Raw genomic sequence first — 27,797 nt, forward strand, 5'->3', positions numbered from 1 at the left:
TTTTTGATCGCAAAACAAGCACATTCCCCATCCTACAGCTCGTTTAGGGGTTACCGGTTTAGGTAAAACAGTACTTGCAGGTTGTGATGGTTTTGCTGCTTGCATTTGCTTGTTATTTATTCTCTTGTGAGTACTTGGTGTACTCTGGGGAACCATTAATAGGCTCTTGGGAGTGCTCTTTGGACTATTAGGTCTCTTAGGAGCACCTGTGGGACTCTTAGGTCTCACTGATGAATCAGTGTTTGACTGATTGTTGTTACATTGATTATTAGCACCTTTGTTACCTTGTGACAGTGTCACTTTAGGAGTTTCAGGTAAGGAAACTGATGTAGGTACAGTTTTGGTGCATTCAGATTTAGCATTAATTGCCTGGTCTGCTGTATGATTGCTCATATTGCGCAAACCTGTAAATATATCCTGCATTGACAGGGTATTACCATTCTGGTATACATATAATTTATTAAGTGTGTCACCAGACAATTTTCTCTGGATGATAATTTTAGTCATCCACTCAGTAGTTGGGTGATCCACCTCTTTACTGAAAGAATTTATCAGTGACTCAAGCTGGAAACTAAAGGCTTGTAAAGAGTCAACTGATTGTTCTGGTGAAGATAAATTTAATAATTGGTGCACAAGGTTTATAAGAGTCTTCTCATTGTTAGCACTTACTTTAGAAGGCTGTTGTGAGCAATTGTGACCATTACTTGTGTTGCTTAAGGCTTCTTGCTTAGCCTCAGCTTTGATTACAGCTTCAACTGCTGCTGCAGCATTAGCTTTATCATTTTCTGGTTCAGATCCACTGATTATTGCAGCTTCACTTGTTTCATCTGTAGCTTCACTTGTTTCTCTGGGTTCTTGTGATAAGCTAGTTAATTCAGTAGCCTCATGTATTGAACTTATAGAATCCAGGGAACATGGAGAAGAGTGGTCTGAAAATTGGTCAGACTCTGTAAACAAATCATCACATGAAGCTGTATTAGATGAGAGGTTAGAAAATGAAGGTTGAACTTCAGTTATGGATCCTGTGTAGTGATCAGTATTGATTAGAGGATTCTCCTCGTCTTGAGGTAGCTCAAGTATTTCATCTGAGCTGAGTGTTAACTCGGGTACAGGTCTATTAATGATCTGATCTATCCACTCGGGAATATCTAGTCTCGCAAGCACCTTATCATATTGGTCTAACCTGGTTTGAACGCTACGTTCATAGTTATCAAGCTCAGATTCTGTTAGACATAAGTCGTCTGAGACAGTATGACCGACCTGGAGTAAATTCCTGTGGAACTCGATTACAGTCTTTATATAATCATATTTTTTGTTAGCGCTCCTTATGGAACTTGCTATTCTGTAGACGTAATCTGGGTCAGTTTCTACACAGTTGTCACATTTGATAAACTGTTTTCCTAGCTGAAGTTGAAGAGCTGTCAAGAATCTTGCATTCCTTTCTAGAGGATTCATTCTTGCGGTAAATTGAGCCTGATAGGGCTTATGTAGCTATTTGTATAGCTATGGTGTCTGCTCCTTGATGTAGAGCAGGTATAATTATTGGCAGCCTGATATTTTCTTGAGGCTGGTTGTTATTTACCTCATTTAGAGGTTAGCTACCTACCTAATAATAAGCAACTAAGATTTGAGTGGTACCTTGGTCTCACTACAGGTGTTCCTCAGCTTAGCTCTTCTAAATCAGCCTCGGATGGGTAGTGGACTTACAGTAAAACTCAAAGACATACATAGAAATATGCAATAAAATATAATTACACAATAAATGGTTAATCCCACCCTTGATAGGGTCAGCACAAAAGGAATAATATATATGTCACTAACTAGCTCAAGCCTAGTCGTGAGAATTTCTACTTAAGAAACTACAACTTATTTAGTCAATGCTTGTGTCAAATTCAACACAATCACAGCCCAAATTGCTACCTAATAAAGGTTGGCAAAGATTATATTGTGGTGCAATAATGTGCAAATAATTGTGCTGTGTTTTTGGTTTTTTTGGATTTTATAGTTTATATACACTTGTATAATTATGTGTATAAGAAATTAAATGAACACAAAAGAATTAATTGTGTTTGGCAAGTATTCTACTGCCGTAAATATTATCTAACTCCTGAATGTACTCCTAATTGTGGAATAAAATGTTATCAGGGTTAGTAATGATTAACTAGTATGAGATCAGTAATTTATATTAGTATACGGGATCCCTAAATGTTAATGATCCACTGACTTGAGTGAATCAGTAACTATAACATGGATTCAGGCTATAATGGACAGTCTGCTGACAGCCATATATTGCAACATCTGTATAGCCTAAATGGTTAACACATAATTGGTGTTAGTGATTAATATAAAGTTATGAGCTGTTGCTCCTGGTGACCTAAAGATTCTTACTTCAGTATGAAGTGTAGGCCTAAGTGTTGTGGGCAATAAACTGTCCCACGAGTGCTACCTTAGACATAAGGTATAAGTAGCAATGAATTGGTGTGACTTAGGCTAACCTATGTGTTACGTGGTTAGTAGACACAATTAATTAAAAGGGTTAGTCTTGATTACATCACACAAGGATTAGTTATTATTAATTAGTATTTGTAATTATAATTTATGTTTATCCGGTTCGAAGGACCATAATGTGGGACATTTGGGGCTTGACTAATTATTTAAATATTAATATAGTAAATTCAATTACGAAGGACCACCCACTTTTATAGTAAAAGAGGGAAACTGAGAAATTATGATCATTAGAAATTTCTAGATGAACCAGTAACTATGGATAAAATACTAGAGAATATGATCATTGAAATAATTAATGGGCTGTATAATTAAATGAATCAAAGCTTCAAACACCTACATTGGGGGGGTATTACTGGAACTCAGTACGTCCAGGAACTAGTGTGGTTCGTTCACTAATCCAATGTATAATAATCTAATCCTATGAATACTTATGAAATCATTATCGTTATCATTAAGGGGAACATAGATTATGAACATAAATAATAATAATCATAATAAACACATGTTAATCCAATGAAGAGTTCTGCATGTAAAAGAGTACAGATAATAAATTCAAGGAATACAAAAGGAATCTTAGCTTAATGACGATTCCTTAGAAGTTAATCACGACGCTTCCTCTGATTCTCCTGGACTCGTCATGGAACACTGGGAGTTGATTAACATGGGAAATGACAGCTCGGAGAATTCTTCACACACGCTGCAAAAACAATTGTTTCCAGTAGCAACAGATTAAACTACTGGATTTCTATGTTCAATAAATGGATATTAACAATAAGAGAAAGATAATGACCTGTGATTTTTAGTTGTTATACGTCGTCACGACAAGCTACCCAGCTATAAACCCGCCCCCGATCTGATGCATCAAACAAGAATAAGGTACTTAGCTAATATGGGCACTGTGTAAGTTAAGGCTTGCTGAAGGTCGCGTCCTAGGCTCTAGACTTGTCTCTCCTAGATACTGATGCGCTCCACTGGCCGGTCACATGGAGTTACATAGAACCAAATTTAACAGGTTCCGTAAATGACACTGACACCAGGTGAAGGTATTGTCTGCAAGGTTCTTCACACCTTACAGTGGCGACTTTCTTCTGGAGATTTGATAGCGTTTACCCTGGTGGGTGGGTAATGGCGTCTCCTCGTGAGCACCACGTGAACACGTCTACTCGTGAGCGTTTCAACACGTGGACTGGCGTCTCTTCCGCCCCGCTTCGCGTCCCGCGTTTGTTAAACAAATTATTTATTGTGAATATTATCATCTCTCACAGTTGTGATTGAAATGCACGGGTTAGGACGAGTTTATTATTTAGAGGAGTTAAATATTATTATTTGCCAGTTTTATGATAGGAAACGAACAATGGAGATGAATTAAAGTCTCTCCAGGGCATTCACGCGTGACGTTAATTTTATTACTAGATAACAGCTATAACTATAAACGCTCTATTTGGCTTTAGTTGGAGATCAGTTTATCTGTAATTAATTATCACACAGAACACCGTTGTTTATAGAGAATCAAATTCAATTCTCAAACACATTGGATATAAATGTGTTTATTACAATGGAATCTGACGCAATACTGGCGTCGGGTGACGTAAGAATTCTAGCCTTACTGTACAGATGTAATTATTAGTACATGTGAACTCTACGCTTGGTTAATTTGAATCACTACAATGATTAGTAGAATTAGTAATAATTAATGAGAATACAACAGTGTTGTATTAAGTGTTGGAAATTTCCAACAATAGCCGAGGAACACTTGATTTCTTAAACAGTCGAAATCCAATCTTCACGTCCATAGTTGAGGATTGAAAGTACTGAGTATATGAGATACAGCTGAGAGGTCACAATCTGACCTCTGAGATTCAAGTGGATCCACTTGAATCCACTTTAATCTGAGATTCAAGTGGATTCCATCTCATGCTGGAATAGTGTTCAACGAGGTGGCGGATGAACTGGCCAAACGCGCTATCAAAACCACAAGTTCGCATTTAATGTGTTTTAAAAAGAGACAAATAAGTGGCGAGGAGAGGTATAATGCATGAGGGAAATCAAACCATCCAACACTACATGTATGTGAGTTAACACACCAATTTCCCTTATGGTAATTGGAGAAATGCTTGGAGTGACTCTGTACGCATGCGGAATATAGAATAGGTGCTAATGATAATGAAACGAAGTGTAAACTATGTGGTATATTAAGGTCTCACACCCTCGGCTATTATGTTCTTGATTTTCCGTTGATTAATGTATGTAGAAACGCTGAGATAACAACTGTTCCTGAACAAATAGCCTGGATGTGTCACAATGGAAAGATTGATGATATTCTGGAGAGATATAAGAATTTTGCACCAAGATTGAAACTTTGTTGAATTGTCTGAATGTCTATTTGCAAATTATATCTATGAATCTAGTCATAAAAGTATTTGTGTGAACGTCTGGTAACATACTGCAAATGTTAAGAAAGAAATGTTTATGTTTAACACTCACAATGTTCCGTAATATGTTTATTGTTTGTGATGTGTGTCTATGTATATATGAACACTTTGTACTAAACGGGGTGAGAATAGCTTGAGCTACCTCATTCCTTTGTGTGTATTTATACCACAATAAACATATTTCAATTCCAATTTTAATTTCAAACACCTCTGTAGCCTGCTTCAGTAGCCATGGTGATATTAAGTCTAGCCTAATTGGTTTCATTACATCCAGTTCCTTAAATTGTTTTTAACCCCTTCCACAGTGACTACTGTTACGGACCCGAGTCCAGCGTTGGAGCACAGAGCAGTGACAACAACGCCATCTGTGAGTCCGCTCCCGAAACCCCCTCCAAATGGACGACGCCATCTAGTGATGACGAGAGACGCCGGCAATACGTGCTGGATTCCCGTCTTAATTGGCTCGTGGAATAGCCACTGCTGACCTCTGGTGAGGTGGCGCTTAGACAGCAACGCCATCTATGGAGTGAAGAGGTGGACGTTTGTGTCTAAGCCTGTAAGTGAGGTTCCCTAGAGCGTCCCAGTATTAATGACGTATCTGATTGCAGAGTCAACCTGGGACTGCTGTGTTGGACGATGGATCAGTCTACCCAAGGCAGCCAAGGTCTCCTCACCAGTCTGCTTTGAAGAAGCTGTGAGCCATCCCTGGACGAACTCTGTTGAGAGTAATAGCCTGCCTGAGGAGTGGCAGTGTTGGGAATCGCCTTATCCGGGGTTGGCTGGTGGAGGAGACCACCCACTGGGGTGCTGTATGAAGAGAGTGACCAGCGAGTCACACGAGGCTCCCGGCTAGGGCACGCAGCCCTAAGTATCGGTCGTGGAGTGGCCTAAACAGCGAGGCTGATCGGTACCTGCCAGCTACAGGCTGGATTGTGGTCGAAGGCCTCAACGACGAAGCACCCAGTGGGACTGTGATTTGGCTGGCCTGTGGCCGGGGTAGATTCGTCATAGTCATAGTGGATTCATCATGGGCCACGGAAGAAGGAACCAGGGCTACCTAGAGTGAGCATCGTTGAGCATCCAGTGTCTTCGGAGGAAGACGCAACTGTACATAAGTGTAGTAATAATCCCCGCATGCGACTGTTATTTATTTATATATGGTGGTGGTAAATATATCAGAAAAACTGGAACATTTGTATCCCTCCCCCTTTAATTTAACTTGCGTTATGGAACACACCCCTTGAAAGCCTCTACTAACTTGGGGCCGGATTCCCAAACTCTACTACCATCAGAGAAGAACCTGGTTGCGTCCCAGTAGGGCCATAACAACTACTATGTCATCCAGTGTTTCCTCAGACCTTTCATCACTTAACTTTGGTCACTACATTACATACCTCCTGGAATCTTATGTTGAGTTCCTCACATACCTCTTTGTCTTTTCCAGTGAGACTTTTCTCTTGTCTACTTAACCTTGTCATGTGTTCTCTGTTACTTAATATGATTATAAAACAGATTTGCTGCAATATCATTTTCAAATTGTCTCTTAGCTTCACTTTTGACTCTGGTGTAATCATTTCCGGCTCTCTTTAGTGCGCCTCTTTCTTCCTCTGATCCTAGCTCCCTGTGTTTTTTCCTTGAGTTTTTGTTCCTCTCCTGTGCTTCTCTGCACTACCTATTAAACCAGGGATTAACTTTGCCTTTTTTATTCCTCCTCCTTCTTGAGTGCGATGCGCAACTCCGTTGCCCCTACACATTTCTGAACAATAACTTCAGTCATCTCATGTGACGTCTTCCCTACCAGTTCCCTCCCCCACTGAACTTCACTCGGTGGGGGAGGGAACCATCACTATACTGTACTCTCCACGTCTGTGGTCTCTCATATTCCTTAGTGTGTTTCTTGATTTATCAGTTCCTTTACCATCAATACCGCAGCATGATAATACAGTGGGCACTTGTCCCTCGGAGCATCTCATACTCTATCTCCTCTAAATTTGCCTCACTTGGGCAAATACAAAGTCTAGTGTCGCCGGTGGGTCATCTCCTCTTACGCTTTGTGGTTCTCCAACATGTTGTTTTAAGCAAAGTTCGTCTGCTTTGTTCAAGAGTTTTCCCCTCCATATTTTTCAAGTCTAATTCTGTGTGACTGAAACCTCCAAATATTAGAATCCTTCCGGAGGTGTAGGGTTGGTGTCGCCAGTCATGAAGGTGGTGTAAGGTTGGTGTCACCAGTCTTGAAGGTAGTGTAGGGTTGGTGTCACCACTTATGAAGGTGGTGTAGGGTTGGTGTCACCAGTCATGAAGGAGGTGTAAGGTTGGTGTCGCCAGTCATGAAGGTGGTGTAAGGTTGGTGTCACCAGTCATGAAGGAGGTGTAGGGTTGGTGTCACCAGTTATGAAGGAGGTGTAGGGTTGGTGTCACCAGTTATGAAGGAGGTGTAGGGTTGGTGTCACCAGTCATGAAGGTGGTGTAGGGTTGATGTCACCAGTCATGAAGGTGTTGTAGGGTTGGTGTCACAAGTCACGAAGGAAGTGTAAGGTTGGTGTCACCAGTTATGAAGGTGGTGTAGGGTTGGTGTCACAAGTCACGAAGGAAGTGTAAGGTTGGTGTCACCAGTCACGAAGGAAGTGTAAGGTTGGTGTCACCAGTCATGAAGGTGGTGTAGGGTTGATGTCACCAGTCATGAAGGTGTTGTAGGGTTGGTGTCACCATTCAGGAAGGTGTTGAAAGGTTGGTGTCACCAATCATGAAGGTGGTGTTGGGTTGAAGTCACCAGTCATGAAGGTTGTGTAGGGTTGGTTTCACCAGTCATGAAGGTGGAGTAAGGTTGGTGTCACCAGTCATGAAGGAGGTGTAAGGGTGATGTCACCAGTCATGAAGGAGGTGTAGGGTTGGTGATACCACTCATGAAGGAGGTGTAAGGGTGATGTCACCAGTCATAAAGGTGGTGTAGGGTTGGTGTCACCAGTCATGAAGGTGCGGTAGTGTTGGTGTCACCAGCTTTGAAGAAATTCTAGGGTTGATGTCACCAGTCATGAAGGAGGTGTAGGGTTGGTGTCACCAGTCATGTAGGTGTTGTTGGGTTGGTGTCACCACTCATGAAGGAGGTGTAGGGTTGGTGTCACCACTCATGAAGGAGGTGTAGGGTTGATGTCACCATTCATGAAGGTGGTGTAGGGTTGGTGTCACCAGTCTTGAAAGTGGTGTTGGGTTGAAGTCACCAGTCATGAAAGTGTAGGGTTGGTGTCACCAGTCATGAAGGTGGTGTAGGGTTGGTGTCACCAGTCATGAAGTTGTTGTAGGGTTGGTGTCACCAGTCATGAAGGTGTTGTAGGGTTGGTGTCACCCGTCATGAAGGTGTTGTAGGGTTGATGTCACCAGTCTTGAAGGTGATGTAGTGTTGGTGTCACCAGTCATGAAGGTGGTGTAGGGTTGGTGTCACCAATCATGAAGGAGGTGTAAGGCTGATGTCACCAGTTATGACGCAGGTGTAAGGTTGAAAGTGTGTCACCAGTCATGAAAGTGTAGGGTTGGTGTCACCAGCCATGAAGGTGATATTCGGTTGAAGTCACCAGTCAAGAAGGAAATGTAGGGTTGGAGTCACCAGTCATGAAGGTGGTGTAGGGTTGGTATCACCAGTCAAGAAGGTGGTGTAGGGTTGATGTCACCAGTCATGAAGGTGGTGTAGGGTTGGTATCACCAGTCAAGAAGGTGGCGTAGGGTTAATGTCGCCAGTCATGAAGGTGTAGGGTTGGTGTCACCAGTCATGAAAGCGGTGTAGGGTTGATGTCACCAGTCATAAAGGTGGTGCAGGGTTGATGCCCCTAGTCATGAAGGTGGTGTAGGGTTGAAGTCACCAGTCATGGAAGTGTAGCATTGGTGTCACCAGTCATGAAGGTGGTGTAGTGTTGGTGTTTCCAGTCATGAAGGTGGTGTAGGGTTGATGCCACCAGTCATGAAGGAGGTGTAGGGTTGATGTCACCAGTCGTGAAGGTGGTGTAGTGTTGGTGTCACCAGTCATGAAGGTGGTGTAGGGTTGATGTCACCAGTCATGAAGGAGGTGTAGGGTTGATGTCACCAGTCGTGAAGGAGGTGTAGGGTTGATGACACCAGTCATGAAGGAGGTGTAGGGTTGATGTCACCAGTCATGAAGGTGGTGTAGGGTTGGTGTCACCAGTCATGAAGGTGGTGTTGGGTTGGTGTCACCAGTCATGAAGGAGGTGTAGGGTTGATGTCACCAGTCATGAAGGTGGTGTAGGGTTGGTGTCACCAGTCATAAAGGTGGTGTTGGGTTGGTGTCACCAGTCATGAAGGTGGTGTAGGGTTGATGTCACCAGTCATGAAGGAGGTGTAGGGTTGATGTCACCAGTCGTGAAGGTGGTGTAGTGTTGGTGTCACCAGTCATGAAGGTGTTGTAGGGTTGGTGTCACCAGTCGTGAAGGTGGTGTAGTGTTGGTGTCACCAGTCATGAAGGAGGTGTAGGGTTGATGTCACCAGTCGTGAAGGTGTTGTAGGGTTGGTGTCACCAGTCATGAAGGTGTTGTAGGGTTGGTGTTACCAGTCATGAAGGTGTTGTAGGGTTGGTATCACCAGTTATGAATGAACTATGATTGACAATATATGAGGCATGATGGTGTTGGGAAGACGTAAACGAGATAATTGTTGTTAATAAGGCAGGCTTCTCCATGAGTATGAGACTCTGAATGTAAATATTTACAGTCTCGTTCTTAATTTCGCAAAACACTTTAGTTTTGCAAATATATTAATATGATATTATTATTTTTTGTGATACGCATCCCAAGCGTCGTGTAGACCTATACGTAGTTTTACCTCAATAAACTTATTTCAATTTCAATTTCAATTCGCAGTTGTATATTATTAACCGGAGGATCATTATACACATTATACGCCTTAACGATAAATGCTGAAAACTGACGAAAGAGAAAACAATAAAAGAACTACGCCCAGTATATCTGAGGAGTGAGAGATAAAGCAAACGCTTTAACTGTGAGGGGCGAGGAGGCTCAGTCGCCCTCGACACCCTACCCCTTCCACACCTGCTGCTTCACAATCCCTTCCACAACCACCACCCCCGTCACGTGAGTGTATTGTTTACTTTCATAAACAATGCCACATTGAAACTTCCAGACGATGCTTCTGCTATACCTTGATATCTACCTTGAGATACAAGTGTGCTACCATAGTGAAGCTTCAGATGTATGCTCCCCAGGTGAATCTTCAGATATATGCTCCCAGGTGAATCTTCAGATATAATCTCCCAGGTGAATCTTCAGATATATGCTCCCAGGTGAATCTTCAGATATATGCTCCCAGGTGAAGCTTCAAATGTATGCTCCCCAGGTGAAGCTTCAGATGTATGCTCTCCATGTGAAGCTTCAGATTTATGCTCCCCCAGTGAAGCTTCAGAGATATGCTCCCCATGTAAAGCTTCAGATGTATGCTCCCCAGATAAAACTTCAGATGTATGCTCCCCAGGTGAAGCTTCAGATGTCTGCTTCACAGATGAAGCTTTAAATGTATGCTCCCAGGTGAAACTTCAAATGTATGCTCCCCAGGTGAATCTTCAGATATATGCTCCCAGGTGAAGCTTCAGATGTATGCTCCCCAAGTGAAGCTTCAGATGTATGCTCCCCATGTGAAGCTTCAGATGTATGCTCCCCCGGTGAAGCTTCAGATGTATGCTCCCAAGGTGAAGTTTCAGATGTATGCTCCCTGGTGAAGCTTCAGATGTATGCTCCCAGGTGAAGCTTCAGATATATGCTCCCCAGATGAAACTTCAGATGTATACTCCCGGTGACGCTTCAAATGTATGCTCCCCCGGTGAAGCTTCAGTTATATGCTCCTCAAGTGAAGCTTCAGGTCTATGCTCCCCAGGTGAAGCTTCAGATGTATGGTCCACAGGTGAAGCTTCAGATGTATGCTCCCCTGGTGAAGCTTCAGATGTTTGCTCTCCCGGTGAAGCTTCAGATGTTTGCTCTCCCAGTGAAGCTTCAGATGTATGCTACCCTGGTGAAGCTTCAGATGTATACTCCCCCGCTGAAGCTTCAGATGTATGCTCCCCCCGGTGAAGATTCAGATGTATGCTCCCCTGGTGAAGCTTCAGAATATGGTCCCCTGGTGATGCTTCAGATGTATGCTGCACTGATGAAGCTTCAGATGTGTGCTCCCAAGGTGGAACATCAGATGTATGCTCCCCCGGTGAAGATTTAGAATATGCTCCACTGGTGATGCTTCAGATGTATGCTGCACTGATGAAGCTTCAGATGTATGCTCCCCAGGTGAAACATCAGATGTATGCTCCACCGGTGAAGTTTTAAAAGTATGCTCCCCCGGTGAAGCTTCAGATGTATGCTCCCCAGGCGAAGCTTCAGATGAATGCTTCCCAGGTGAAGCTTCAGATGTATGCTTCCCAGGTGAAGCTTTAGATGTATGCTCCCGTGTGAAGCTTCAGGTGTATGCTCCCCGGTGAAGCTTCAGATGTATGCTCCCTAGATGAAGCTTCAGATGTATGCTCCTTAGGTGAAGCTTCAGATGTATGTTCCCAAGGTGAAGCTTCAGATATATGCTCCCCAAGTGAAGCTTCAGATGTATGCTCCAGATGAATCTTCAGATGTGTGCTCCCCAGGTGAAGCTTCAGATGTATGTTTATCAGGTGAAGCTTCAGATGTATGCTCCCAGGTGAAGCTTCAAATGTATGCTCCCCGGTGAAGCTTCAGATGTATGCTTCCCAGGTGAATCTTTAGATGTATGCTCCCGAGGTAAAGCTTAAGATGAATGCTCCCCAAGTGAAGCTTCAGATGTATGTTCTCCAGGTAACGCTTCAGACGTATGCTCCCCAAGTGAAGCTTCAAATGAATTCTACACCAGGTGACGCTTGAGATGTGAGCTCCCAAAGGTGAAGCTTCAGAAGTATAATCTCCAGGTGAAGCTTTATATGAATGCTTCCAAGGTGACGTTGCAGACGTATGCTCCGCAGGTGAAGCTTCATCTGAATTCATCCATTGTTAAGCTTCAAATTAATGCCCTACGAGAGAGGCTTCAGATGAATGCTCCCCAGGTGAAGCTGCAGATGAATGTTCCTCAGGTGAAGCTTCAGATGAATGCTCCCCAGGTGAAGCTTCAGATGAATGTTCCTCAGGTGAAGCTTCAGATGAATGCTCCCCAGGTGAAGTTTCATGTGTGTACTCCCTATGTGAAGCTTCAGATGAATGCTCCCCAAGTGAAACTTCAGATGAATACTCCCCAGGTGAAGCTTCAAATGTATGCTCTCTCCAGGTGAAGCTTTAGATGATTGCTAACCAGGTGAATTTATTTATTTACTTATTATTTATATATTTATATGTATACAAGAAGGTACATTGGGTTTGTGAGAATACATGGCATGGTATTTACAATCTTGTAAAACCAATCTTCCTCAAGATAGGAAGATAACTACTAGTTCGCGCAGCATTTCGGACAGGTCCTTAATCTAACAGATAATTTTAAGTAGGTAAATTCAAGCAGAATTAATAAAATGATAAGAGATACATTGCATGAAAAAAAATGAGATGAGAGAGATAAGTAGGTATATTAAAGCACATTGGTAGCTCTGGTTGATTGCAATGACAGCTTGATTGGTAATTTAAACAAAGATTAATAGGCACCATACAGGAAATTGATAGCACATATAAGAAGACAGCAATGATCACAATGGTAAAGTTGTTTGCATTAGGTACATAAAGATTGGGAAATTGGGTAGCTCTAGATACAGTGCAATTTTAAAGCAACAAGGTAGGAAACTAGGAAGAGGAAATTAGGTACTTTTTATTTTTATTTTTGAATGAGGCAAAAGTTTGAAATCTTTTCAATTCATTAGGAAGTTAGTTCCATAGACTAGGTTCCTTTATTTGCATAGATTGTTTACACAGATTAAGTTTGACTCTGGGGATATCAAAGATATATTTATTTTTGGTGAGGTGATAGTGGGTCCTATAACATCTGTCTATGGAGAGTTTCAGAGCATGGTTTGCATTTAAGAACAGGGTTTTGTAAATGTAGTTGACACAAGAGAATGTGTGAATGGAGTTTATGTTTAGCATGCTTAGAGATATAAACAAGGGAGCTGAGTGTTGTCTGAAAGCAGAGTTTGTTATTATTCTGATAGCAGATTTTTGCAGGGTGATGATGGACTTGAGGTGGTTTGCAGTGGTTGAACCCCATGCACAGATAACATAATTAGCATAGGGATAGATTAGTGCATAATATAGAGAGACGAGAGCAGAGTTAGGTACATAATATCTGATTTTGGAGAGTATACCAACTGTTTTAAAAACTTTCTTTGTTATGTGTTGTATGTGGGTACTGAAGTTGAGTCTCTTGTCTAGGAATAGGCCAAGAAACTTTCCATCATTTTTATTACTAATGTTAACATTGTCTATCTGAAGCTGAATTGTATTTGTTGATTTGCTTCCAAATAAGATGTAGTAGGTCTTTTCTATGTTAAATGTTAGTTTGTTGGTTGACATCCATAAGTGGACTTTTTTTAGTTCATTATTAACAACATTATTTAGAGTATGTGGGTTGGGGTTAGAGTAGATGAGGGTAGCATCATCAGCAAACAATATAGGTTTAAGAATAAGAGACGTTAGGCAGATCATTGATGTATATATGAAATAGGAGAGGTCCCAAGATGCTGCCCTATGGCACTACAACGGTTATTGGAAAAGTGGGAGAGGTAATATCATTGATGGCTACACATTGGTGTCTATCACTAAGATAGGATTGGATATAGTCCAGTGCATGGCCTCGGACTCCATAATGATGGAGTTTACGTAAGAGATAGTTGTGATTAACAATACCAAAGGTCTTTCTCAGGTCAATGAAGAGTCCAATCGGAAACTCATTTTTGTCCAGGACTGAGTAAATTTTACCAAGGAGACTAATAAGATACATTCACAATAGTCGTCTCTATCACTGATGACACTATTGCAGATGAAGGTATCTTTGTAATATATTGCTGTGCCACCTCCTTTTTTATTAGGCCTGCAGTTATGAATGACTTTATAACCAGCTAAATTGTAGAGTTTGGTAAAGTCTTTACTTAGCCAAGTTTCTGTTAAAATAATGAATTATAATTTAGTACCTAGTGCTGTGAGTAGTACATTTATATCATCAAAATGTTTACCAAGTGATCTAACATTTTGGTTGTGAGCTGATAAGCAGGTGCTATTTAAGAGTTTGTTTTTTGCAGGATTTGCTGTGTAATACCTGCAATAATGATGATCAATGTGCTGATTGGTGTAGATATGAGACAGAAGATTTCGATCAGGATCAATATCAATATGCATATAGATGCAATGTGGTCACGATACAATAAGAAAAGCAATTACAGGAACAGTTAAATACTAAATCTGCTGTAAATAGAAAGTAATTATAGCAAAACACAACAATAAATGCAAGTACACAAAAAATAGAAACAATTAGAAGTGGAATAAAGATCACCGTAAATAGGCAGGAAGGATACAGAAGTTAGGTACAGAGAGAAAACAAAAAATCAGTAGTCTGACAAGATTAATATATATCAAAAATGATAAGACAAATAATAATTGTAAAGTAAAATAATCTTCAGATGTATGCTCCCCAGGTGAAGCTTCAGATGAATGCTTTTTCAGGTAAAGCTTCATATGAATGCTCCCAAGGTGAAGTTTCAAATGTGTGCTCCCCAGTTGAAGCTTCAGAGGAATGTTCCACAGGTGAAGCTTCATATGAATACTGCCCAGGTAAATTTTCAGATGAATGCTCCCAAGGTAAAGCTTCAGATGAATGCTCCCCATGTGAAGCTTCAGATGTATGCTCCACAGGTGAAGCTTCAGATGAATGCTCCCCAGGTAAAGCTTCAAATGTATGCTCCTCAGTTTAGTGCACAGATGAATGCTCCCCAGGTGAAGCTTCAGATGTTTGCTCCCTAGTTGAAGCTTCAGATAAATGCTTCCCAGGTGAAGCTTTAGATGAATTCTTTTTAGGTGAAGCTTCAGATGTAGGCTCCGCAGGAGAAGCTTCAAATGTTTGCTCCTTAGTTGAAACTTCAGATGTATACTCCCAAGGTTAATTTTCAAATGAAGATTCTTCTCAGGTGAAGTTTCAGAGGTATGCATCCTCCTCAGGTGAAACTTTAGCTGTATGCTCCCCAGGTAAAGCTTCGGATGAATGCTCCCAAGGTGAAGCTTCAGATGATTGGTCCCAGATTAAGCTTCAGATTAATGCTCCCCAGGTAAAGCGTCAGATGTATGCACCCCATGTGAAGCTTCAGATGTATGCTCCCACGTGTAGCTTCAAATGTATGCTACTGAGGTGAAGCTTCAGATGAATCCTCCCAAAGTGAAGCGTCAGGTTTATGCTTTAGAGGTCAAGCTTCAGATTAATGTTCCCCAGGTGAAGCTTCATATGTATGCGCTCCAGATGAAGCTTCAGATGAATGCTCCCTAGGTGAAGCTTAAGATGTATACTCCACAGGTGAAGCTTCAGATGTATGCTTTCCAGGTGAAGCTTTCAACCAGAATACCATGAACACGGTATTGTGGTTGACAGTTCATATGACTTTGGCCATAGATCACCTAACTCCTCCGTGCTGAAATGGCAGCACAAGAAAGGTTGGCACTAAATCATAGAACTAAATCGGAAACTCAATAGCACAAGGAAGCTATACAAAAAGCCGCCAAGTGACTGCAACAGGACCCTACTCTGTAAAGTCAAGGAACATGTGCATCAAGAGACCCGGATAATCAAAGAACAAAAGTTGCTGGAATGGTGTTCACATCTGAATGAACACACCTCTCTTGGAGAGATGTGGCGGCAAATCCACAGGGCCAATGGAACTAAAACACCAAAAACACCACACCCTAAGGATCCTCAACAGGAAGCCGAAGTACTGACAACCAAATTTGCAGAATGAGCAGCCAGTAATCAGCTTCCAACAGTTGTACTAGCAGTGCAGAAAGAATTAGAGGGAGAAAGGTGGCACAGAATCCTAACAGCATGTGTAGAAGCCTCTGACACTAATACCCCTTTAACACTGAATGAGCTCAATCAGACTAAGAAAAACTCCAAAGATACATCCCCTGGAGACGACAAAATAACCTATAAAATAATTAAAAACCTTGGCCCAGAGGGAGACGCTGCATACCTATAGTTAATCAATTTAGTCTGGACTTCTCAAATTAGACCTACAGCTTGGAATAGGGCAGACATCGTGCTGATCCCAAAACCCAAAGATCCAGCTAATCCAAGGCCCAGCTCTCTCCAAAGCTGTGCAGCCAAGACGGCTGACAGAATGGCACCCAACAGACTTGAGTGGAAAATGCTTAAACGGCACAAGGACATGTATGCTTATAGAAAAGGGGTTGGCACAGTAGAATATATTACAACTCTGTTAGTCCATCTGAATGGCAGATCAGGAATTCTGGTTCTGGATATACTTGAATATACCTGGTCCTGGATAATACTAGGATATTCCTGGACCTCGAGAAAGCCTTTGAACTGGTTAGCACCCCAGCTATTCTCTGCTGCCTCATCGACAAAGAGGTCAGAGGCAACCTGCTCTCCTGGACCAAAAACTGTCTCATAAACAGAGAAGCAAGAGTGAAACTTAATGGCACAGTCTCTAAATACAAAAGACATGAAGACTGAACCCCGCAAGGAGGCATTTTCAGTCACCTACTCTTTAACTGTTTTAAGGGGCCAAGTGGGAGTTTAATACAATAAATGAAAACTCGTTCTATTTCAATCAAACTTTTTGACAAGTTGTATATGAAAAGGGATTCTTCTGGTCCAAGTCTCAGAATCGTAGCGTAAATAGGAAGGGAGAAAAAAATATTGAATTATGTGTCAAAAATTTTCCAAAATGGTCAAAAACGATTATGAAACACAAGTGACAACTGAAATCATGTCTATGACTCTCAGTTATCACAATAGCATATATTAAAACAAATTATAATTAGTGTTATTAACAAAAATTAGTTAAAACAATATTTTTTTTTATATTTTTTTCTTATTTGTTTATCGGACGATTTACATGAAACTTATAGACCTGACTGCACGTAAGCCTATCTGTAAGGGTGCCAATTAAAGGAGGAAATTGGTTGATGGCAACCTCAGCCACAGAAGGCACCACCTAAGACCTAATATTTTAATGATTTATTTTTCAAGTAACATAAACGACTTGAAACTCTTTCATTTTTATTCAATTTGCATGAAACTTTCACCTTACATGTAAAGTTTATGTCTCTAAAATCTGGAGCCGTTTTGTTTCCATAAGTTTATTTATTGATTTTATAATAGCAAATAAACATGATATATTTGCATAATTTTTTGGGGAAATTTGAATATTTGTATTAGGGAAACTAAAAATGTTTTGGAAAATCCCCGGCTACAGATCCTTTATTATATGCTAATGTATCAGAAAAGTGTCATGGAATGATTATATCTGAAAGGTGTGGTTGTTGCAAGTCGCGTTGAAATGCGTAATATTCGGTGAAAAAAAAATCTCCCTTTCTATTTAGGTTACAGTACTGAAACTTGGAACAACTGCAGCCCTCTTCATATACGACTAGTCAAAAAATATTGGTTGACATGAACAGCTTTTCATTTTCCAAACTAACATGGCCCCTAATGGAAAGAATAATGAGGCTGAAATTCCGACAACACTGCAGGCTGTTAAACTACGCTGACGACTCTGTCATCATCATAAAAGCAAGGGATGCGGCGCACCTTGCACCCAAATGCATCTGTAAAGAAAAGCAGATTGGTACCAAACTCAACCCCACCAAGACAAAAGCCATGCCCATAAAAATAATGAAGTCCAACAACCAACTCAAAATATAGGGTCAACCAATTCAATGGATGGACAGTTATCAGTATCTAGGAATAATCCTGGACACACACATGAATTTTATTGCTGAGGTCACTTACATGAGAGAGAGAACTGCGGCCCGGAAGGCAATCCTCAGGTCACTATAACCTCCCTCTCTAGAGGAACCAATCTGCAAGTCCTTCGCACATACCATGTACAGGCAGTCAGAACAGTGATCGACTATGACGCACCTGCACTCATAAGCCTATCACAACAATAGTGGAAAAAGCTTGAAGTTGCCCAAAACGATGCTATGAGAGGGGCCCTGGGAGCCCCCTATGTGGACCAGGCTTGAAACTCTCAGACTGTAAACGGGTTTGCCTTCTTTTCAAGAAAGAATATCTCAAAGAACTGCTACGATTATAAGTAAAATATTTGTTTCCCCTTGATTCAGTCCCAGTACGACAGGCCTTGGTGGATGGGCATGACCAAAACAACGGAAACTATTGGGCTGCCAGAGCGAGAGAAGTCCTAAACAGACTACAATTAAAAAGCATGATTCTTGATAGAGGGGGTGATCATCCACACCTAAACTATTCTTGTTCCCCACCGTGGTAAGAGCCTACCATTAAAATAGTAATAGAAGGTCATCCGATGAAAAAGACTGCCTATGATCCAACAATCCTAAGGCGCATCATAGAAAAGCAAATGAGCAGCATTGCAGTAGCAGGAGCCACTCACATCTTCACAGATGGATCGGTTGACACAGATTATGAGAGTGGTGGCGCTGCTCTTTCCACGGACAATTTCAATTATTTTTTTAATTATCAGCAGAAACAGTTGCAGTTTTTGCTAGTGATTCTGCCTTTTCAGTACCATCTTTACCAATATGACTTGGTATCCAATTTAGGGTGATTGACAGCCCTAGATTGTGTGCTTCCTTTCCTATATGTTGGATTTCAGTGATGAGTTGTATATTATCTCTGTGCTGGCTGGATAACAATGCCTAAAGCGAAGAATTAGAGTCGGTATAAATGATGACATCATGGAAATTATTTTCAATTGTACTGCCTCCTTTAGGGTATAAAATTCTGTTTGCAATGTTGAGCACCCACTATTCAGGCTTCAGTAAGTTTCACGGTTGTTAGTGTAAACTGCTGCCCAAACACAATCTCTCGGGATCAACTGATCCAACTGTGAAGATGTGAGTGGTTGTCGGTCTTGAGGTGTTTTCCATTTTTTGTTCAATGACAGCTTTGAGCCTCTGCGAGTATAACTCAGGAAGGACCAGAAGGAACTCAGGAGTTGTTGTTGTTGTTTTAGCTTCTCGGAACGAAAATTCCATGTAGCACGGGCTATGGTGAGCCCGTAAAAAACTCAGGAGAGAACATATAGGATTTATACTTATGGGAGGTCAGCTACATACAATTAGGTGAGGAGTAAGGAGTAAAGTAAAAGACATAAGTCAATACTCAATACTTACAAGAGATTAGTCAGGTGTAGGGGGCATGGCATTTAGGGCAATACCGTCATCGTTGTCATCTTCACGTTTCGGTCTTGCTCTCACTCTCATGGTGGGTAGTGTGAATAGTTTCGTTATATGAGTATTAATTTAATTAATGGTGGGTTGTTTGACTTTTATGTGAACGGCTTAAAGAATACGTAATCTTCGTAGTTTGTAATAAAGATTATAAATTCTTGAAGTCCTTCACATAATAGTCGAACAACCTTCCATAAATAATCAAACAACGGAACTATTCACTCTACCAATACATTATTATGCATATACACGAGTACATAACGTCTCAGCTAAATACATTCATCCCATAACTTACTCAACAATGTTCAATTACCCAACCATTTGTCACACCGTTTTCATTCCCCTTGCCATTTTAAAATTGTCTCATTCAGAATGATTAGTATCTTATTCATCCCTGGTTGAGAATACTGCGATAGATCCGTTCATCCTCTCTCAGTTGTTAGAGGGGCCTTGATAAAAATTTGCTCAAGTGTAGGTGAAGATAATAAATTCTCCGAATACATCTCAGGTATAACCCAAGTGCTCACGCAGCTGACTGCATACTGATATGTAAATGACGCAACACAGAAATCACAAACCACATTAATTAACGACTCACTTGACACTATCTCAGGAAGAGTGCCACTCTGCAAGGTTATTGTTGACATGAAAACTAGATTAAATAATTTTATATGTGAATACATCACACTGCATCTTTTACACACACACACACACACACACACACACACACACACACACACACACACACACACACACACACACACACACACACACACACACACACACACACACACACACACACACACACACACACACACACACACACAGCGCGAGGCTAGTGCGAAAGTTGGAGATGCAGGCTGGAGTGAGAGGGAAGGTACTCCGGTGGATAGAGGAATACCTAAGCAACAGGAGACAACGAGTCTGTGTGAGGGGTGAGGTCTCAGATTGGCGAGACGTCACAAGTGGAGTCCCGCAGGGGTCAGTCCTTGGACCTATACTGTTTCTGGTATATGTAAATGATCTCCCAGAGGGTATAGATTCGTTCCTCTCAATGTTTGCCGACGATGCAAAAATTATGAGGAGGATTGAAACAGAGGATGATAGTAGGAGGCTACAAGATGACCTGGATAGACTGAGTGAATGGTCCAACAAATGGCTGTTGAAGTTCAACCCGAGTAAATGCAAAGTAATGAAACTAGGCAGTGGAAACAGGAGGCCAGGCACAGGATACAGAATAGGAGATGAAGTACTTAATGAAACAGACAGAGAGAAAGATCTAGGAGTTGATATCACACCAAACCTGTCTCCTGAAGCCCACATAAAGAGAATAACGTCTGCGGCATATGCGAGGCTGGCTAACATCAGAACGGCGTTCAGGAACCTGTGTAAGGAATCATTCAGAATCTTGTACACCACATATGTAAGACCAATCCTGGAGTATGCGGCCCCAGCATGGAGCCCGTACCTTGTCAAGCACAAGACGAAGCTGGAAAAAGTCCAAAGGTATGCTACTAGACTAGTCCCAGAACTAAGAGGCATGAGTTATGAGGAAAGGCTGCGGGAAATGCACCTCACGACACTGGAAGACAGAAGAGTAAGGGGGGACATGATCACAACCTACAAAATCCTCAGGGGAATCGACCGGGTAAACAAGGACGAACTTTTCAACACTGGTGGGACGCGAACAAGGGGACACAGGTGGAAGCTGAGTACCCAAATGAGCCACAGAGACGTTAGAAAGAACTTTTTCAGTGTCAGAGTAGTTAGCAAATGGAATGCATTAGGAAGTGATGTGGTGGAGGCTGACTCCATTCACAGTTTCAAATGTAGATATGATAGAGCCCAATAGGCTCAGGAATCTGTACACCAGTTGATTGACGGTTGAGAGGCGGGACCAAAGAGCCAGAGCTCAACCCCCGCAAGCACAATTAGGTGAGTACAATTAGGTGAGTACACACACACACACACACACACAACTGGACTGTCGGAAAGCCTTTGACACAGTACCCCATAAAAGGTTGATGCATAAGCTGGAGAAACAGGCAGGAGTAACTGGTAGGGCGCTCCAGTGGATAAGGGAGTACCTAAGCAATAGGAAGCAGAGAGTTATAGTGAGGGGTGAGACCTCAGAATGGCGGGAAGTCACCAGTGGAGTCCCACAGGGCTCTGTGCTTGGACCTATCCTGTTTCTGATATACGTAAATGATCTCCCAGAGGGTATAGACTCATTCCTCTCAATGTTTGCTGACGACGCCAAAATTATGAGAAGGATTAAGACAGAGGAGGACAGCTTGAGGCTTCAAGAAGACCTGGACAAGCTGCAGGAATGGTCGAACAAATGGATGTTAGAGTTTAACCCAAGCAAATGTAATGTAATGAAGATAGGAGTAGGAAGCAGGAGACCAGATACAAGGTATCACTTGGGAGATGAAATACTTCAAGAGTCAGAGAGAGAGAAAGACCTGGGGGTTGATATCACGCCAGACCTGTCCCCTGATGCTCATATCAAGAGGATAACATCAGCAGCATATGCCAGGTTGGCTAACATAAGAACGGCCCTTAGAAACTTGTGTAAGGAATCTTTCAGAACATTATATACCACATATGTCAGACCAATCCTGGAGTATGCGGCTCCAGCATGGAGTCCATATCTAGTCAAGCATAAGACTAAACTGGAAAAGGTTCAAAGGTTTGCCACCAGACTAGTACCCGAGCTGAGAGGTATGAGCTACGAGGAGAGACTACGGGAATTGAACCTCACTTCGTTGGAAGACAGAAGAGTTAGGGGGGACATGATCACCACATTCAAGATTCTCAAGGGAATCGACAGGGTTGATAAAGATAGGCTATTTAACACAAGGGGCACACGCACTAGGGGACACAGGTGGAAACTGAGTGCCCAAATGAGCCACAGAGATATTAGAAAGAACTTTTTTAGTGTCAGAGTGGTTGACAAATGGAATGCATTAGGAAGCAATGTGGTGGAGGCTGACTCCATACACAGTTTCAAGTGTAGATATGATAGAGCCCAATAGGCTCAGGAACCTGTACACCTGTTGATTGACGGTTGAGAGGCGGGACCAAAGAGCCAGAGCTCAACCCCCGCAAGCACAACTAGGTGAGTACACACACACACACACACACACACACACACACACACACACACACACACACACACACACACACACACACATATATATATATATATATATATATATAACAAATATGAATAAATAAAAGTACATGTAGTGGGAGGCCGCGCACGTGCGCTGGCCGGGAAATGTTGATAAGGGGCGCCCCACAGTTAAAGGTCAGAGGTGTTTTATCTCAGTAAACGTTATACTGTTATTAACGTTATTCCCCCAAACACTGTCCACCGTCTCTAGCAACATTGACCACAGTCTCCCACAAAACTGACAACAACCTTCCACCACAGTGACCACAGTCTACCACAACACTGACAATAGTAACCCACAACACTGACAACAGTCTCCCACAACACTGACCACAGTCTCCCAAAACACTGACAACAGTCTACCACAACACTGATAACAGTAACCCACAACACTGACAACAGTCTCCCACAACACTGACCACAGTCTACCACAACACTGATAGTCTCACACAACACTGACAACAGTCTCCCACAACACTGACAACAGTAACCCACAACACTGACCACAGTCTCCCACAACACTGACAACAGTCTCCCACAACACTGACCACAGTCTCCCACAAAACTGACCACAGTCTCCCACAACACTGACCACAGTCTCCCACAACACTGACAACAGTCTCCCACAACACTGACCACAGTCTCCCACAACACTGACCACAGTCTCCCACAACACTGACTACAGTCTCCCACAACACTGACCACAGTAACCCACAACACTGACCACAGTCTCCCACAACACTGACCACAGTCTCCCACAACACAGACCACAGTCTCACACAACACTGACAACAGTCTCCCACAACACTGACCACAGTAACCCACAACACTGACCACAGTCTCCCACAACACTGACCACAGTCTCCCACAACACTGACTACAGTCTCCCACAACACTGACCACAGTAACCCACAACACTGACAACAGTCTCCCACAACACTGACCACAGTAACCTACAACACTGACCACAGTCTCATATAACACTGACAACAGTAACCCACAACACTGAAACAGTCTCCCACAACACTGACAACAGTCTCACACAACACTGACAACAGTAACCAACAACACTGACAACAGTCTCCCACAACACTGACAACAGTCTCCCACAACACTGACAACAGTCTCCCACAACACTGACAACAGTCTCCCACAACACTGACAACAGTCTCACACAACACTGACAACAGTAACCAACAACACTGACAACAGTCTCACACAACACTGACAACAGTAACCAACAACACTGACAACAGTCTCCCACAACACTGACAACAGTCTCACACAACACTGACAACAGTAACCAACAACACTGACAACAGTCTCCCACAACACTGACAACAGTCTCCCACAACACTGACAACAGTCTCACACAACACTGACAACAGTAACCCACAACACTGACAACAGTCTCCCACAACACTGACAACAGTCTCACACAACACTGACAACAGTAACCAACAACACTGACCACAGTCTCCCACAACACTGACAACAGTAACCCACAAAACTGACCACAGTCTCCCACAACACTGACAACAGTCTCCCACAACACTGACTACAGTCTCCCACAACACTGACCACAGTCTCCCACAACACGGACCACAGTCTCCCACAACACTGACAACAGTCTCCCACAACACTGACCACAGTAACCCACAACACTGACCACAGTCTCACACAACACTGACCACAGTAACCCACAACACTGACAACAGTCTCATACAACACTGACAACAGTAACCCACAACACTGACAACAGTCTCCCACAACACTGACAACAGTCTCACACAACACTGACAACAGTAACCAACAACACTGACAACAGTCTCCCACAACACTGACAACAGTCTCACACAACACTGACAACAGTAACCAACAACACTGACAACAGTCTCCCACAACACTGACAACAGTCTCCCACAACACTGACAACAGTCTCCCACAACACTGACAACAGTCTCCCACAACACTGACAACAGTCTCCCACAACACTGACAACAGTCTCCCACAACACTGACAACAGTCTCACACAACACTGACAACAGTAACCAACAACACTAACAACAGTCTCCCACAACACTGACAACAGTCTCACACAACACTGACAACAGTAACCAACAACACTGACCACAGTCTCCTACAACACTGACAACAGTCTCCCACAACACTGACCACAGTAACCCACAACACTGACCACAGTCTCCCACAACACTGACCACAGTCTCCCACAACACTGACAACAGTCTCACACAACACTGACCACAGTCTCCCACAACACTGACCACAGTCTCCCACAACACTGACTACAGTCTCCCACAACACTGACCACAGTCTCCCACAACAATGACCACAGTCTCACACAACACTGACCACAGTCTCCCACAACACTGACCACAGTCTCCAACAACACTGACAACAGTCTCCCACAACACTGACCACAGTCTCCCACAACACTGACCACAGTCTCCCACAACACTGACAACAGTCTCACACAACACTGACCACAGTCTCCCACAACACTGACCACAGTCTCCCACAACACTGACCTCAGTCTCCCACAACACTGACCACAGTCTCCCACAACACTGACAACAGTCTCCCACAACACTGACTACAGTCTCCCACAACACTGACCACAGTCTCCCACAACACTGATCTCAGTCTCTCACAACACTGACCACAGTCTCCCACAACACTGACAACAGTCTCACACAACACTGACAACAGTAACCCACAACACTGACAACAGTCTCCCACAACACTGACAACAGTCTCACACAACACTGACAACAGTCTCCCACAACACTGACCACAGTAACCTACAACACTGACCACAGTCTCATACAACACTGACAACAGTAACCCACAACACTGACAACAGTCTTCCACAACACTGACAACAGTCTCACACAACACTGACAACAGTAACCCACAGCACTGACCACAGTCTCACACAACACTGACCACAGTCTCCCACAACACTGACCACAGTAACCTACAACACTGACCACTGTCTCATACAACACTGACAACAGTCTCCCACAACACTGACAACAGTCTCCCACAACACTGACAACAGTAACCCACAACACTGACAACAGTAACCAACAACACTGACAACAGTCTCCCACAACACTGACAACAGTCTCCCACAACACTGACAACAATCTCCCACAACACTGACAACAGTCTCCCACAACACTGACAACAGTCTCCCACAACACTGACAACAGTCTCCCACAACACTGACAACAGTAACCCACAACACTGACAACAGTAACCAACAACACTGACAACAGTCTCCCACAACACTGACAACAGTCTCCCACAACACTGACCACAGTCTCACACAACACTGACCACAGTCTCCCACAACACTGACAACAGTCTCACACAACACTGACCACAGTCTCCCACAACACTGACAACAGTCTCCCACAACACTGACCACAGTCTCACACAACACTGACCACAGTCTCCCACAACACTGACTACAGTCTACCACAACACTGACCACAGTCTCCCACAACACTGACCACAGTCTCCCACAACACTGACCACAGTTTCCAATAACATTGACCACAAATTAATTCATCTAAATTTAAGCATTAAATTCTAATAGGCCTATGAATAATGTATAATGTTAGGATTATAAAGAAAATGGCTTCAACAATATAATTAAGTATAATTTAACAACTATAATGTTCCGCAATTATTTTTTCAGATTTTATAATTAATATTTTTAATTGTATAATTATTATTATTAGTAGCAATGGTAATGTCTTCACATAGACATAGTAACGTAGAATAAAAGCCCACACTTGTGTATGTCTCAGGTGTGGAGTTTTCACATTATCTTGAGTGTGAAATTCTTGACATAAATTTCCCATATACACAAGTGTGTTTTTATCCTATATTATTATTTTTCTTCTTCTTCTTTTTATTATTATTATTATTATTATTATTATTATCCTTTTCTACTATAAAAATAATTATAATAAAATAATGCACAAAGACCTAACATCAGTTGGAAGCATAAGGAGGATTCGAACCTGCACCCTGGGTACTCTTAAGGACACGCATTAAGCCTCTGGACCACGATACGCTAAAAGTACTGTAAACTGGTATTCAAGTGAATCCTCTAAGAGGGGTGGTAATATGGGAGGCCTGGAGGCTCACTCACACACACCGTTCCTCCACTTCTCACTCGCTTACATTAACACAAAGTTATATAACACACGCACGGAAATTCAGTAATAATGAAAACGCACAATATTAAATGTTCTCCTCCTCGTCCATCACTACTCTCACTCCTCCATCACTGCTCTCCCCTTATTCCATCACTGCTCTCCCCCCTCCTTCATCACTGCTCTCCCCTCCTCCATCACTGCTCTCTCCCCTCCTTCATCACTGCTCTCCTCTTATTCCATCACTGCTCTCCCCCCTCCTCCATCACTGCTCCCTCCCTCTTCCATCACTGCTCTCCACTCCTCCATCACTGCTCTTCCCCCTCCTCCATCACTGCTCTTCCCCCTCCTCCATCACTGCTCTCCCTACTCCTCCATCACTGCTCCCCACTCCTCCATCACTGCTCTTCCCCCTCCTCCATCACTGCTCTTCCCCCTCCTCCATCACTGCTATCCCCTCTCCTCCATCATTGCTCTCCCCTCCTCCATCAATGCTCTCCCCTCCTCCATCACTGCTCTTCCCCCTCCTCCATCACTGCTATCCCCTCTCCTCCATCATTGCTCTCCCCTCCTCCATCATTGCTCTCCCCTCCTTCATCACTGTTCTCCCCTCCTCCATCACTGCTCTCCCCCTCCTCCATTATTGCTCACCCCTCCTCCATCATTGTTCTCCTCCCTCCATCACTGCTCTCCTCCCTCCATCACTGCTCTCCCTCTACTTCATCACTGCTTTCCCCTTCCTCATTCAATGGTCTCCTCCCTTCTCCAACACTGCTCTCCAACTCCTCCATCACTGCTCTCCCCCTTCTCCATCAATGGTCTCCCCCCCATTCTCCATCACTGCTCTCCACCTCCTCCATCACTGCTCTCCTCCTTCCTCCATCACTGCTCTCCCCTCCTCCATCATTGCTCTTCCCCCTCCTCCATCACTGTTTTTCCTTCTCCATCACTGTTCTTCCCCCTCCTCCATCACTACTCCCTCCTCCTCCATCACTGCTCTTCCCCCTCCTCCATCACTGCTCTGCCCTACTCCATCACTGATCTCCCCTCCTCCATCAATGCTCTCCCCCTTCTCCAGCACTGCTCTCTCCTCCTCTATCACTGC

At 43.0% G+C, this 27,797-nt stretch overlaps 1 protein-coding gene across 1 annotated transcript in view; it reads left to right on the forward strand.

The window, feature by feature from the left end:
* The first annotated feature begins 9,968 nt into the window (after positions 1-9,968).
* Positions 9,969-27,797, forward strand: part of LOC123748274 (deoxynucleoside triphosphate triphosphohydrolase SAMHD1) — a 259,172-nt gene continuing 241,343 nt past the window's right edge. The window contains exon 1 of the mRNA XM_069328220.1: positions 9,969-10,036. The gene's annotated coding sequence lies outside the window, so the exon portion shown is untranslated. The remainder of the gene's footprint in view (positions 10,037-27,797) is intronic.

Source organism: Procambarus clarkii, chromosome 21 (assembly GCF_040958095.1).
Source record: "Procambarus clarkii isolate CNS0578487 chromosome 21, FALCON_Pclarkii_2.0, whole genome shotgun sequence".
Classification (NCBI taxonomy): Eukaryota; Metazoa; Arthropoda; class Malacostraca; order Decapoda; family Cambaridae; genus Procambarus; species Procambarus clarkii.